At 41.1% G+C, this 15040-nt stretch overlaps 1 long non-coding RNA gene across 1 annotated transcript; it reads left to right on the forward strand.

The window, feature by feature from the left end:
* Nucleotides 1–3467: 3467 nt before the first annotated feature.
* Nucleotides 3468–5502, forward strand: LOC120554997. The gene is made up of 3 exons (XR_005638597.1): nt 3468–3925; nt 4286–4445; nt 4685–5502. It is a non-coding gene; the product is annotated as an uncharacterized LOC120554997 (long non-coding RNA).
* Nucleotides 5503–15040: the final 9538 nt, after the last annotated feature.

Genomic DNA, 15040 nt, shown 5'->3' on the forward strand with positions numbered 1-15040 from the left:
GTACTGTAAATCAGTTTTGTTTGCTGTGTCTGTTTTTGTGATTCTGTGTAACTTGTGTACTGTTGCTCCAGGGCTCCCTTGTAAATGGGACATCACCTGGTAAAATAAAGGATAAATAAAAAAAAAAAATTAAGCTGTTGTGCAGACTTCAGCTTCTTTGAACTAGTTTGTGTCTCCAGTCTTTAAATCTCTCAGTCAGTAATGGAGCATCGACAGAGCAGTCACTGACAACAGCAACCGCAGTCAATTCAATTCAATTACATTTTATTTATAGTATTGTGGAGCGATGTGACAGTTATCGAGGCATGGTATCCCTTTTTCTTTTAAAGCCAACCCCCTTACTCCCCCCCGATACCCCTCGCCCTCTAAGCCCTCTTCAGCCCTACAGCCGTTACAGATACTGTCAGCGGGGCGGATGGTTAAGCCTATATTAAAGGAGTTGTTTCAAATACTTCCCTATATTTAATACTGTAGGTATTAAAACATTATAGGTTCAGATGTTATAAATATTATATTATAAATTATAAACAGGTTCAAAAGGAATTAGTTCAGATACTTCCCTATGGTTTAGATTATGTTTTAAAGAGACACACACACCCCTGCGTTCACGGGTCCTCGCTACTGGAAACCCGATGACGAGACCAGAGGCTTTTGATTGACGACCTAGATGTCCCCCGTATGTGAAATACACAGCACACAGAAGATCTTTACAACCAAACAATCACAGCTGATTACTCACACTCGGACAGCTGCCTCTGCCTCGGTCACAGAGGTTTCCGATCAGCTGGAGGATCAAAGGTCTGCTTGTCAGGTCGGTCCCCGGGGTCGCTGCAAACCGCTCGGTTAAAGAGGAGGCCACCACCTCCCCTTTCAGGGGGTCCCCGCTCACACGGGTAAAGTGGAAAAGGAGAAAAAAGGAGAAAAAAGGAGAAAAAAGGAGAAAAAGGAAAAAAGTCTTCTAAAAGAGCAAAAAAAGACTCACAAGGTTTTTTGGGTCACCTAAACGAACACAGGTGGTTTTATTATTTTTTTTTTAAAAAAGCAAAAAGTTAACAAGAAAACAAAATAAATGAAAAAATGAACTAAGTTCAATCACTCAAAAATGCTCTAAGACACAGGAGGTCCCTACAGCAAGGGTATCGGTCAAGAGAGCAGAAAACAAGCCCAAGGGAAGGACGTTTTTGGCAAAGCACCCATTTTTATATGAACATTTCTTGGGGTTCAACCCCCCCATCACGGCGAGGTGTGTTTTTTCACATTTGTTTCACCTTACATGGTAATACAGTCTTAAAGCAAGCATCAGGTACGTAGAAACATCTCATATGACGATATTTCCTATATACATATGCATGTTGCTATCTAACATAGAATCTAACGGCTCGGTTCATCACTAGGTCAATACAGTAACCTTTTTCTCCCCTATGTGCACCCAGAGCCTAGCCCCCAAGTGCATGTATACCGGGCCCCAACAGCACTTCCTCTTTCTAGCTGTGCGGGTTCAGACAGACAGTTACACAAATTCAGAATTGATTTTAAGATTTTAGTACTGACTTTCAGAGCCTTAAACGGACAGGCCCCAGTACATTCTGGACCTTTTGAAGCCGTATTCCTCTGGCCGGACCCTTCGGTCCGCTGGCCAGAACCTGCTTTTAGTCCCAAAGACTCGTTATAAGACTCGAGGGGACCTGTCTTTTGAGTCTGTTGCTCCCAGACTGTGGGACGTCCTGCCCCTGTCCATGCGTCTGGCAGACTCTGTTGTCTCTTTTAAAAAGGATCTGAAAACATGTTTATTTAGGAAAGCTTTTGGTTGATGGGTTTTCACTAGTGTCACTTTAATTTTACATATGTATATACATTTTATATTGTTTGTGTTACCTATTCTTTTGTACAGCACTTTGTGATTTTATCTGTGAAAAGCGCTTTATAAATAAATTTTACTTACTTACTTACTTACTTACTTACAAAGCAACTTATGCGTCTGAAGCCTCTTGCAGACACTTCCTCTACACGACTGCGGGGTCAGACAGGCAGCTTCACACAGGAATTCACACTAAAATGTCTCCAAGCATGTTTATAGTAACATCAGTAACACAAAGGCTTAGCATGATTATATTTCTAAGCAATCATATAATTCTAAAGGCACATCAGCACTCATAAACCAAAATCAAACGCAGTATTGTGGTCTTCAACAGCAATAATATATTTTAGCTGTTTTTGGGTTAACTTATGTCAAAAGCAGAAGCACAGTCTCAACTGTTCTTCAGCTGATATATTTCAAAAGCAGAAGTATAGTTTTAGCTGTTTTTTTGGATTTTCACATACTCTCGTTCAACAGTATCAATTCATAACAAGAGTTATCTCGAGACACTTTACAGATAGAGTAGGTCTAGACCACACTCTATAATTTACAGAGACCCAACCATTCCAGTAATTCCCCCAAGAGCAAGCAGTCAGTGCTACAGTGGTGAGGAAAACCTTCCTTTTAGGAAGAAACCTGGGACAGACCCAGGCTCTTGGTAGGAGGTGTCTGACGGTGCCGGTTGGGGGTGTGATGAACAGTGGCAATAATAGTCACAATAAAGTCAATGGATCAGATTTTACAGGAAGCCAATGCAGAGCAGCTAATACAGGAGGAATATGATCTCTTTTCTAGTCACACAAAGAGGGTAAGCCTCTCTCCACAATGCCTACCTCCTATGGCGCCATTTTGATGCTACCTAGCTCTCCCCCATTAGCATCCCATTGACTCCCATTCATTTTGACGTCACTTTGACAGAGAATAACTTTACATCTTAAGTGTTTAAAGACTCTATTTGTTCGTTGTTTATTTCTAAAGAAACACGACAATGTATAAAAGGCTCCATTACCTTGTACCTCACGTTATGGCTCCGTAGCAGACGCTTTTATAAAAATAGGCTAACGATTGGGTCATAACCACGAGACTTACTGTCACACAGTAGAGGAATTACCGTATAGTACAGGAGAAGCTCACAGGCAGTTTGGACTTCCATTAGCTGTTTAGGTTTAATGACTAATGTTAACTAGCATGTTAGTGATCAGTAATTACTAATGTTAACTAGCATGTTAGTGATCAGTAATTAGCCTGTGCCTATGTTATCTCCTTACATATACCTACGCTCTCCGTCTCTGTAAGATTGGGAATGATTGAGATTTCTCTTGGCACAGCTACCAGAAGACTTCTGAAAACTTTGTTTTGGAAGAAACAAAGCTCTTATTGTGAAAGTCTGCTTCCTGACAGGTGGAGCTGTGACGCATCAGGAAACAACATCGACATCGAGTTGTTTCCTGTCGACATTTTGGACTGTTTGAGGAAACTGTAAGTTGCTGTTTGATACTTTAACAACACGTTAGTCTTTGGTCTCTTCAGGGTTAGTTTCTGGCTCTGTAATGTTAAATATAATAAATAAATATATACATTATATAAATATAATGTTTCTATTTCACTTCTTATTTCCTGAGGAAGTTTAGATGACTCTTGTGTTGAAGATTAATCTCCATGTTGTAACATGAACTACTACAGAGGAGGTTTTAAATCCTTTGCCAGGTGTTTCTACGTCTGTCTGTCCCAACCGTGAGGCTGCAGTCAGGAAACTTTACAGCTGTGTAGTTGAGATCTAAATGAAGGCTGAGTTTGAAGATGGGGGGGGGTCTGAGCCTTTCTCCTGCTGTCAGAAAACACACCGTCGTCTCCACCAGCGTAAAGTCAGACACAACAGGACTCTACTGTTTCCTCTGGGACCTTTCAGAATAAAATGTAGTGACCTAAATGCCTCTGTTACTGTTGTAGTGATGTGTGGAGGAGGAGAAGTGTCTTTAATGTCATTGTTTTTAACGTCTCAGGCAGGGTTTCTCTACCATTGGAGCCGTTTTAGGTACCACCTAACTGAATTAATGTGAAGTCAATGTGAGCATCAAAACTAAACTTTTCTCAGATTTTATGATTGTAGTCAGACTTCTTTAGCTTTAAGATTTACTTTAATCCTTCTGAGTGTTATTTGTTTATCAGCTGATCTAGCTTTTACAACATTTAAGACACACTTAGTAATAACAGTTCAACATTATGCAAAATTGCATATTTTTTATTGACAAACGTAACCTTTTCTTGAAAGACAAACCATAAACTCCCCACCACTGAATATTTGGACCTCAGTCTTCTACAAAACCTAGAACAAACACTGACAGGACAGAAAAGTGAGATTGATTCTCAGTCTTGGCTCCATTAGTCCAAATTTCATTTTATTGTGAAAATCTGCTCCTGTTGCAGCCCTTCCTGCCTGCTTCCTGACAGGTGGAGCTGGGACTCATTCCAGGAAACAGCTCACCTGTGTCAGAGATTTCTCTCCAGGTGGAGAGTGACCCTCTTCTTCATCAACTCTTCTTCATCAACTCTTCTTCATCAACTCTTTGGACTGTTTGAGGAAACTGTAAGTTGCTGTTTGATACTTTAACAACACGTTAGTCTTTGGTCTCTTCAGGGTTAGTTTCTGGCTCTGTAATGTTAAATATAATAAATAAATATATACATTATATAAATATAAAGTTTCTACTTCACTTCTTATTTCCTGAGAAAGTTTGGATGACTCTTGTGTTGAAGATAAATCTCCATGTTGGTGATTTACTGGAATCAAACAGCTGATCTTTATTTCCTTTCTCCTGCTGTCAGAAAACAAACGGTCGTCTCCATCAGAGTAAAGTGAGACACAACACAACTCTACTGTTTCTGATAAAAGGTTCAAGGTTCAAGGTTCGGCTTTATTGGCATTATACAACAGAATTGTCCAATGAAATGCAATCGTCATTTACAGCTGGCTCTGATGAATTTAAGTTACCAACCGGGCTGCCTCTGTGGACTTTGGGCTAAAATATATGAAAGAAAAGTCAAAATATCGGAAAGAAAGTCAAACATTATTCCAAAAAGGCGACAAAAACCTTAAAAAAGGAACAAAAACTTGTAAAAAGCCCCCCTCCATAAGTCCTGCCTATGTGTACATAGTTTTCTCTCCACGTTAGTTATCTGGGCATTAGGGCTCAACCATGTGGGGGAAACAATCTAATTGTGATTTTTCTGCCAAGTTAGTCTTTGGTCTCTTCAGGGTTAGTTTCTGGCTCTGTAATGTTAAATATAATGTTTCTACTTCACTTCTTATTTCCTGAGAAAGTGTTAAGGACTCTTGTGTTGAAGATCAGAAATCTGTCTGCAGCAGTTAGTGTCGGTCGTTCTATTCACTGACAGGACTGATGTGGAGACAACATGACTCAGCTCTTTTATTCTCTAACTAAACCAACTAATATGGAACTGCGTCACTATGAGCTGGCACTCCTCCAACAGGAACTAGTGGCACTTCTTTATGATGCAACTCTGTGTTCAAATTCAATAACATGTTATTTGTAGTGTCCAATCCTAATCAGGACACTCTACAAATAGATTAGGTGTAGACCAAACTCTCAGCAATCATTTGGTGTCGAGATAAAAACTTCTGACGTCTAAATTCCTGCATTCAGATATTTAATTTCATTTTCGTTATTTATACAGGAAAAATTTAAAAGTAACAATAAGCTACAATATAAATGGGCGTTTATTATATAGTATATATTGTATATTAGTATGCACAAATTTAATTTATAAAATTTTTCTTTATTTTCTGCTTCGAAACTACTTAGTTTCTCCAGCAGCTTTTGATCCTGGAGATTAAAAAGTGGTCTTCCTCTCTTTCTAACAGGACCCATGAGGGACGACCCTGCTGAACCTAAAGCTGAACCTGAACCCGAACCCGAACCTGAACCTGAACCCAGCTGTGTGTCCATGGAGCCACCGCGTACTTTAAAAAAAAAGGAAGGCGACCTGAACTTGAGTGGTGAATAGAATAGAAATGGAGGAGAGAGGATTGATGGAGAGACTTGAATGGCAGAAGGAGAGAATTGCAATGGAAAGGGAAATTGAAATGTTAAGAAGAAGAAGATTGAGGTGAGTTGTGAACATCCAGCAAACTGGAACGAGTCTCATTGGATGTAACTACGTCCTGTCTGGGTTGTTTTGGGTCATGTCAATCTTATGCACACTCCTTCAAATAAAGAAATGAAATGAGAATATTTTTGCTAAATAATTTCCTGTCTTTTTCAAAATATCTCTGTTTAGACAACATTTTTTTAAATGTTTTTATTCTGATTTCAAAAGATATTTGTATTGAGTTTTGGACAGAAAGTAAAGCGTTATTGGCATATTATTGTTAATTATTAGTCCTACATACATATTCATATTACTATTATATTTTTTGCAGGAAGTCTTTAACTGAACATGTGACCCTCAATAAATGTTTTTCTATCAGGACCCGGGCAGAGACCAGAGTCTCCTGAACCTGAACCCAGCTGTGTGTCCTTCAAGAGTGACTGGTCAAATGATCACTTTATTAACTTTAAAGGAGAGCAACCCTCTGCTGAAAAGAGGTAAGCTATTAATATTATAATATTGCTGGTCCAATATTATCTGTTGGTTTTAGCCAAATTAAAAGCTGAACTCAGAGGTGTCAAACCATAGTACAGTGCCTTTGCGAAGTATTCGGCCCCCTTGAACTTTTCGACCTTTTGCCACATTTCAGGCTTCAAACATAAAGATATAAAACTGTAATTTTTGTGAAGAATCAACAACAAAGTGGGACACAATCATGAAGTGGAACGAAATTTATTGGATATTTCAAACCTTTTAAACAAATAAAAAACTGAAATATTGGGCGTGCAAAATTATTCAGCCCCCTTAAGTTAATACTTTGTAGCGCCACCTTTTGCTGCGATTACAGCTGTAAAATTCGCTGGGGTATGTCTCTATCAGTTTTGCACATCGGAGACTGACATTTTTGCCCATTCCTCCTTGCAAAACAGCTCGAGCTCAGTGAGGTTGGATGGAGAGCATTTGTGAACAGCAGTTTTCAGTTCTTTCCACAGATTCTCGATTGGATTCAGGTCTGGACTTTGACTTGGCCATTCTAACACCCGTATATGTTTATTTGTGAACCATTCCATTGTAGATTTTGCTTTATGTTTTGGATCATTGTCTTGTTGGAAGACAAATCTCCGTCCCAGTCTCAGGTCTTTTGCAGACTCCATCAGGTTTTCTTCCAGAATGGTCCTGTATTTGGCTCCATCCATCTTCCCATCAATTTTAACCATCTTCCCTGTCCCTGCTGAAGAAAAGCAGGCCCAAACCATGATGCTGCCACCACCATGTTTGACAGTGGGTATGGTGTGTTCAGGGTGATGAGCTGTGTTGCTTTCACGCCAAACATAACGTTTTGCATTGTTGCCAAAAAGTTTGATTTTGGTTTCATCTGACCACAGCACCTTCTTCCACATGTTTGGTCTCCCAGGTGGCTTTTGGCAAACTTTAAACGACACTTTTTATGGATATCTTTAAGAAATGGCTTTCTTCTTGCCACTCTTCCATAAAGGCCAGATTTGTGCAGTATACGACTGATTGTTGTCCTATGGACAGAGTCTCCCACCTCAGCTGTAGATCTCTGCACATCATCCAGAGTGATCATGGGCCTCTTGGCTGCATCTCTGATCAGTCTTCTCATTGTATGAGCTGAAAGTTTAGAGGGACGGCCGGGTCTTCGTAGATTTGTAGTGGTCTGATACTCCTTCCATTTCAATATTATCGCTTGCACAGTGCTCCTTGGGATGTTTAAAGCTTGGGAAATCTTTTTGTATCCAAATCCGGCTTTAAACTTCTCCACAACAGTATCTCGGACCTGCCTGGTGTGTTCCTTGTTCTTCATGATGCTCTCTGCGCTTTACACGGACCTCTGAGACTATCACAGAGCAGGTGCATTTATACGGAGACTTGATTACACACAGCTGGATTCTATTTATCATCATTAGTCATTTAGGTCAACATTGGATCATTCAGAGATCCTCACTGAACTTCTGGAGAGAGTTTGCTGCACTGAAAGTAAAGGGGCTGAATAATTTTGCACGCCCACTTTTTCAGTTTTTTATTTGTTAAAAAGGTTTGAAATAGCCAATGAATTTCGTTCCACTTCATAATTGGGACCCACTTGTTGTTGATTCTTTACAAAAAATTACAGTTTTATATCTTTATGTTTGAGGCCTCAAATGTGGCAAAAGGTCGAAACGTTCAAGGGGGCCGAATACTTTCGCAAGGCACTGTATCTATACTTCTACTTGAGTAATGAATGAGAATACTTTTGACACCCCTGGCTGAACTGCGCAAGGCTAAGGCGGTCTATTACCCATTCTTCTACCAACACAAAGACATTATGGCATACCCTTAAGGTCATCACTGGTGAAACTGAGAAAAAAAATGAATGTCAATATTTCCCTACAGGGTACTCTTATTTCAGTGTTTTTTTGTGGAAAGGAATTATTTTAGTTGATGACTGAAATGAGAAAGATTTTGCTAAATAATTTCCTGTCTCACTCAAAATATCTTTCTATTTAGACAAAAAAAACTTAAAAAATATTTTTATTCTGATTTCAAAAATATATTTTTATTGAGTTTTGGACAGAAAATAAAGGATTAATGGCATTTAATTTATAATAAGTAGGCCTACAGACATTAATATTAATATTATATTTTATGCAGGAAGACTTTAACTGAACATGTGACCCTCAATAAATGTGTTTTTCTATCAGGACCAGATTTTTCAAACTTTTCTCTGGTGTTTTAGCTTTTTAACCCAGTTTTTTGTATAGTTTATTGAACTTCTTTGTGTTAATCTTGTTTTAGTTGCTGTTTGAATCGCCAGCAGTTTTTGTGTGAATGTGTTTTTCTATCAGGACGCAGCAGAGACCTGAGTCTCCAGAACCTGATCCTGAACCTGAACCCAGCTGTGTGTCCTTCAAAAGTGACCAGTCATATGATCGCTATTTTCACTTTAAAGGAGAGCAACCCTCTGCTGAAAAGAGGTAAGCTGTTAATAATAATATAATATTGCTGATTTGTATTTGAACAAGACTAAGACGGCCTATTTCCAGCAGCAGATTACCCATTCTTCTACCAACCCAAAGACATTATGGCATACCCTTAAGGTCATCACTGGCGAAACTGAAAAAAAAAAGGACTGTCAATATTTCCCTACAGGGTACTCTTATTTCAGTGTTTTTTTTTTTTGGAAAGGAATCATTGTAGCTGATGAATGAAATGAGAATAATTTTGCAAAATAATTTCCTGTCTCACTCAAAATATCTTTCTGTTTAGACAAAAACTGTTTTTTTATTTTTATTCTGATTACACAATATATTTTCATTGAGTTTTGGACAGAAATTAAAGCATTATTGGCATTTAATTGTTAATAATTAGGCATACAGACATTAATATTAATATTATATTTTATGCAGGAAGACTTTAACTGAACATGTGACCCTCAATAAATGTGTTTTTCTATCAGGACCAGATTTCTCAGATTTTTCTGTTGTGTTTTAGCTTTTTATCCCAGTTTTTTGTATATTTTATTGAACTTATTTGTGTTAATCTTGTTTTAGTTGCTGCTTGAATCTCCAGCAGTTTTTGTGTCTGAACACTAAAAAGTGAATTTCCATCCCTGTTGGTCTTACTCTCTGTGTAACAGGATCCATCAAAGACCAGACTCTGCTGAACCTGAACCCAGCTGTGTGTCCTTCAAGAGTGACTGGTCAAATCATCGCTTTATTAACTTTAAAGGTCAACAACCCTCTGCTGAAAAGAGGTAAGCTGTTAATATTATAAATATATGTGAAGATTGCTGATTCATGTTTTAACTTTTATGTATCCAGAGAAGTTTTGGGATTTATTTTCAGCATTATTTTCTTCTTCACATATATTTATATTCTCACATCTGAAAGCTGTCCAGTGACCTGGTTTGGTCCAATATTATCTGGTGTTTTAGCCCCATTAAAAAGCATTTTAAATCTCCCATAGCCATAGGGTAGGCTAAAAATCATGAATGGTAAAATTCTTCCCAAATGTTGTTCTCCAACCGGGAATACCAGGGGGATGGTTGGGATGTATGCGCTTCAGAGTGCCCCTTCCAGGGTAATTTCATCTGCACATCCCCCCTGGAGAACCAGTGACCCTGGGTAAGTGTTTGTGTCACCTGGGTCAGGACACTATTTGTTGAAGAAGTCCTGCACACTGTCCATTACGCATACAAATACTGTGACTTCTTCAACAAGTATTGCTGGTAAGCTTTGCCTTTTCTGACGCATCTGCCCCAGAAAAGATGTGTGCAAAAGCGCAGGACACTATATGCCATGAGAAGACCTCTGCCATTTGAGTCTGGAAGTTAAAGCCAAGTTTCAGTGAGTGGCTTCATGACCAGATTTTTTACCCCCAAGTCTCCTGACCCAAATTGGTCAAAATGCAAAATTCTCCCCAAATGTTGGATGTGGGTTTGTCAGTTGGATGTCAGATCAGAAGTCAAAAAGTGGAAGCAAAAAAAAGGTAACCACCATCCAACAGTATCCTCAGTCCAGGTCAGCAGTTCTCCCCGACTACAAACAGGCCATCTAAGCTCTGCTTCCCCTCCTGAGTCGGCTGATGGTTTGCCAAAATCTTTTTCAGGCCAACTGAAGGTTTTTCACTGTTGACTCCCCAAAACTTCTTCTACCTACAAATATTTGGCTCCATGACCACAGAAGCTGCAGACCTCCTGGCCTCATGATACCAGTCTGCTGCTGCAGGAGTTCTTTAGGCCAACCATGTTGAAGCGCTTGTTTACTTCTTAGTTATTTCTGTTGATTCACAGTGGGGGTTAGCAGTACCACCAACACTTTAATGTCAGGGGAAACCATCTGATTCAATGTTGTTATCAACACTTTAAGTCACAGGACCTTTACATTGTGTTTGTATCTGTGTGGACAGACATGATGTGAGCTAATTCTTCCGGATTCCTCCACAGAGTGGACCAGGAGAGCTCAGAGGTTCCCATTGGTCAGTCTACCCAGCAGCATCAAACACACCTGGACTCCATATTTATGGTCTGTACATTTACAACAACTACTTTTACATCTATTTTATTCACAATCACCTCCATGCTGCACATTTAGACCAGAGGATTGTCAATCTGCACAACATGGATCTGATGTTTCCTTCCATGATTTTAGTTTGATTTGATTAATACAATCTTCTGTTCCAGCTGCTGGAGGAGAACATCGTCACTTTTGTGAAGAACGAGCTGAAGAAGATCCAGACGCTTCTGAGTCCAGATTACCCAGAATGCTCAGGGAGTCAGAGGGAGGATGAGAATGAAGAGCAGAGGAGGAGCAGAGAGGCATTTCTGAAGATCACACTGTACTTCCTGAGGAGAATGAAGCAGGATGAGCTGGCTGACTGTCTGCAGAGCAGTAAGAGGATTTCTCTAAATAATTAACTTGCTGGACTAATGGGACATTTACTACCGTCTCCAGAGATGGGTCAAAGTTTGTTCATGTTTCTTTATGAATCACTTACTGATCTTCTTTGTTCTGTATTCATTCAGGAAGTCCAGCTGGAGTTTGTAAGCGTAACCTCAAATCTAAACTAAACAAGAAGTTCCAGTGTGTGTTTGAGGGGATTGCTAAAGCAGGAAACCCAACCCTTCTGAATCAGATGTTCACAGAGATCTACATCACAAAAGGAGGGACTGCAGAGGTCAATGCTGAACATGAGGTCAGACAGATTGAAACAGCATCCAGGAAACCAGACAGACCAGAAACAAATAATCAGACGAAGACATCTTTAAAGCCCCACCTGGAAGAGATGAACCAATCAGAACAGTGCTGACAGTGGAGCGGCTGGCATCGAAAACAGTCTTAACATTGCAGAAGTTCACTCTGGACTGGGCTGAAGACAAAGCCAACTATAGGACATCCAGTTCATATTTCCATTCACCTTCAGAGAGCTGAATGTGCTGAAAGAGAGAAAGTACAGCTTGGTGGAATTTTGTTGATTACTTTAGTGAAACCAAAGAAGCAGGAATCCGCAGGTTTGAAGAGTTCGGTTGTGTTCATCTCAGATGGTCTGGATGAGCGCCCACTCTCTGGACTTCCTCAACACTAAAAATCCTGACTGATGTTACAGAGTCCACCTCAGTGGGATGCCTTAAGCCAAACTCCTCATCAGGGGAATCTGTTCTGCTCACCTCTGATAACCACCACCTGCAATCGGTATGCTTCGTTCGGTTCTATTTACAGGAGGAAGACGTGAAAAGGAGTCAAGTCCAGTAGAACTCTATCTGTCCTATTTTAACCATCTGAGGTCACGGTGTGGAGCCTGGTGCAGGTGTGTTTAGGGCGGTTCAAATCTACTTTGCTAGTCTGACGGCGTAAAAGAATATGTGTGCTGTACCGGTCTAAAGGGTTGTCCTGTAGTGGCCCCATTCGTCAATCAGAGGGGTGTTTTGGGCGTAATGTACAATCAACCTAATCAGAGATCATCTCCCCATTCATCAACCAATCAGAGATCATCTCCACATTCCCTTTAAAAAGCCAGGCGCCAGCATTTGGACCTTGCATTGCTGTTAAGTGATGGAGGATTTACACCCCTAATATTATTATTAATGTACTTTCTGCTGTGTGTGTGTGTGTGTATGTCCTGTGTGTATCCCTGTTTTGTGTGTGTCCTGTGTGTGGTGTTGTCCTGTGTGTCCTGTGTTGTCCCTGTGTGTGTGTGTGTGTGTGTGTGTGTACTGCTATGTATCCTGCATGGTGTGGCCAGCCGTACTGCTGTGTGTCCCACCATGCATGTGTGTGTGTGTGTGCGCGTGTGCGGTCCCTGTGTGTGTGTGTGTGTGCCTTGTGTCCCCATGTGTGTGTGTGTGTGTGTGCTGCTGTCAGCGCCCTGTGTGTGTGTGTGTGTGTGTGTGTGTGTGTGTGTGTGCTGCTGTGCCAGGTCCCTGTGTGTGCGTGTACCGCTTTTGAATAGTGTGTGTGCACTCGTGTACTGTTTCAGGATCTTTTTCCTAATGCTCTGTTATTAAAGTGTAATAAGAATGTAGCATGATCTATCTACCGAGCAACTTGAGATAGATTCTCTCTCTCTCCCACTAGAGATAACAGGAGGTCTCTCCCACTAGGAGATAACAGGGAGGTCTCTCCCACTAGGGAGATACTGCAGGAGGACTCTCCCACCTAGGAGATAGCCAGGAGGAGTCTCTCCCACTAGAAAGATAAAGGAGAGGCTCTCTCCCACTCAGGATAACGAGGAGGTTAACGGTAGGTTAAAGAGGGAGTCCACTGATCCCCAGGTAGAAACCCTCTCCCGCCTCGACAGCTTAGGCAAGACGATCCCAGAGAAAAAAAATAAAAAGAACTGGTAAAAAGGTTGGGTCTCTCAGTCCAAAGTCAGACTCAGGGTAGTTTTGGATTATTTTTGGTGACAAAAGCAGAAAACCAAAGCAAAATGGTCCCTCTCACAAAAATAAAAGAAGATAAAGGAATAAAAGATAAAGATAAAGATAAAGATAAAGCCTCCGCTCTAACAGAGGTATTTAAAGCTGCAGCTTCTCTTCCTCTCCTCCTTGGCTCTGAATATCCCACACACATCGCCAAGAGTTCAGGGTAATCTCCCTTTCCGGTTGTCAAAGAGGGAGAATAAATCTCCCCAAAACGCAGCGCAAAGAAGGTTCGGGCCAAACTAAGAGAGAAGAGCGACTTTTTTGGCTCTCTGTTTAACAGGAGGTATTGGGCTGTCAAAGAGATGTCTTTTTCTTTTTCTGCTTCTTATTCTCACTTTACAGTCGCAAGGGAACCCTCTACGAGCTGAGGAGAGGCATCATGAATCTTCCCCAAAACAAATGGAAAGTGCAGATATGAGGATCGTGGCGTTCCGATGCGAAACAGCGTTCGGGGTAAAAGAGCCGGAAGGGACGAAAAGGGATTAAAAGGGACCAGCAGAGCCAAAAGGGAATACCCGAAAGGGCATTCAAAAGGCAACCAAAAGGGAGAGCCTAAAAAAGACCAAAAGGGAATCAAAGAACCCGAGGGAAAAAGGGACCGGCAAACGGGGCTAAACGGACCCAGAAGGATTGCAAGCGGGACACAAAAAGGAACACCCAAAAGGGCTCAAAGTGCACCGCAAGGGACCCAAAAGGGACCGCAAAAGGGATCCCAAAGGGACCCAAAAAGGTTCCAAAAGGGACCCAGCAAGGAACTTGAAAGGGCTCAATCAAAGGCACCCGGGGAGGACCCAAAAAGGACCGCAAAAGGGACTCCAAAAAGGACCCGGGGGTGACACCGTGGCGAATCCCAAAAAGGGACCCAAGGGGATACCACCGAGGGCTATCAAAAAGGCACTCCAAAAAGGGGACCCAAAAGGGACCCTAAAAGGGCACCCAAAAGGACCGCAAAGGGACCCAAAAGGGGACTCCAAAAGGGGACCCAAAAGGGGACTCAAAGGGACTCCAAAAGGGACCCGCATGTGGGTCAAAACGGCAAGCAACCACAAGGGGGCTGCTACCGCAAAAACACTCATGTATATTAATACAAAACATTTTACTCCTCCCAAAGTTATCTAAAGGACGTTACTATATGGCGCAGACCGGCCAACCTATGCGCATTTCAGTGAGGTAGAAACATTTTGACATCAAAATACGATAATGCTATTGTCACTTTAAACTACGTGAAGATCAGGTGACTGCTTTGGAGTTGACTGGTTGGACGTGCAGTAAACCGGGCTTTCTCAGTCTAACTCTTGATGACAGGAGGCAGCTAAAACTTATGGCTAAAACAGGTAGCAGCCACCAGCAGCATGCTGCTGGGGTGAACACTAAAAAGAGGGAGTTAAGTTCGACCAATCACAGTCGTCCCGGGGTCCCTTCCTCTAATGTCCAGCGGGGATATCGGCTACTGATCGTGTTCTTCATTCCTCCCTCATTCCCGTTTAGTCTGGTTGGTCCCCCATATATTTCTCTGGGTTTCTCTAAGGGGAGGACTGCGGCTTGCAAAAGGTAAAGCAGTTTGATGTGAAAAGGTGAAAATGTTGAAATGAAGAAATGTTATTTATTTATTTATGTTTATTATTAGTCAAAAGCCTTGCATTTTATAAAGT

Source organism: Perca fluviatilis, unplaced genomic scaffold (genome assembly GCF_010015445.1).
Source record: "Perca fluviatilis unplaced genomic scaffold, GENO_Pfluv_1.0 PFLUV_unplaced_scaf_1, whole genome shotgun sequence".
NCBI classification, from domain to species: Eukaryota; Metazoa; Chordata; class Actinopteri; order Perciformes; family Percidae; genus Perca; species Perca fluviatilis.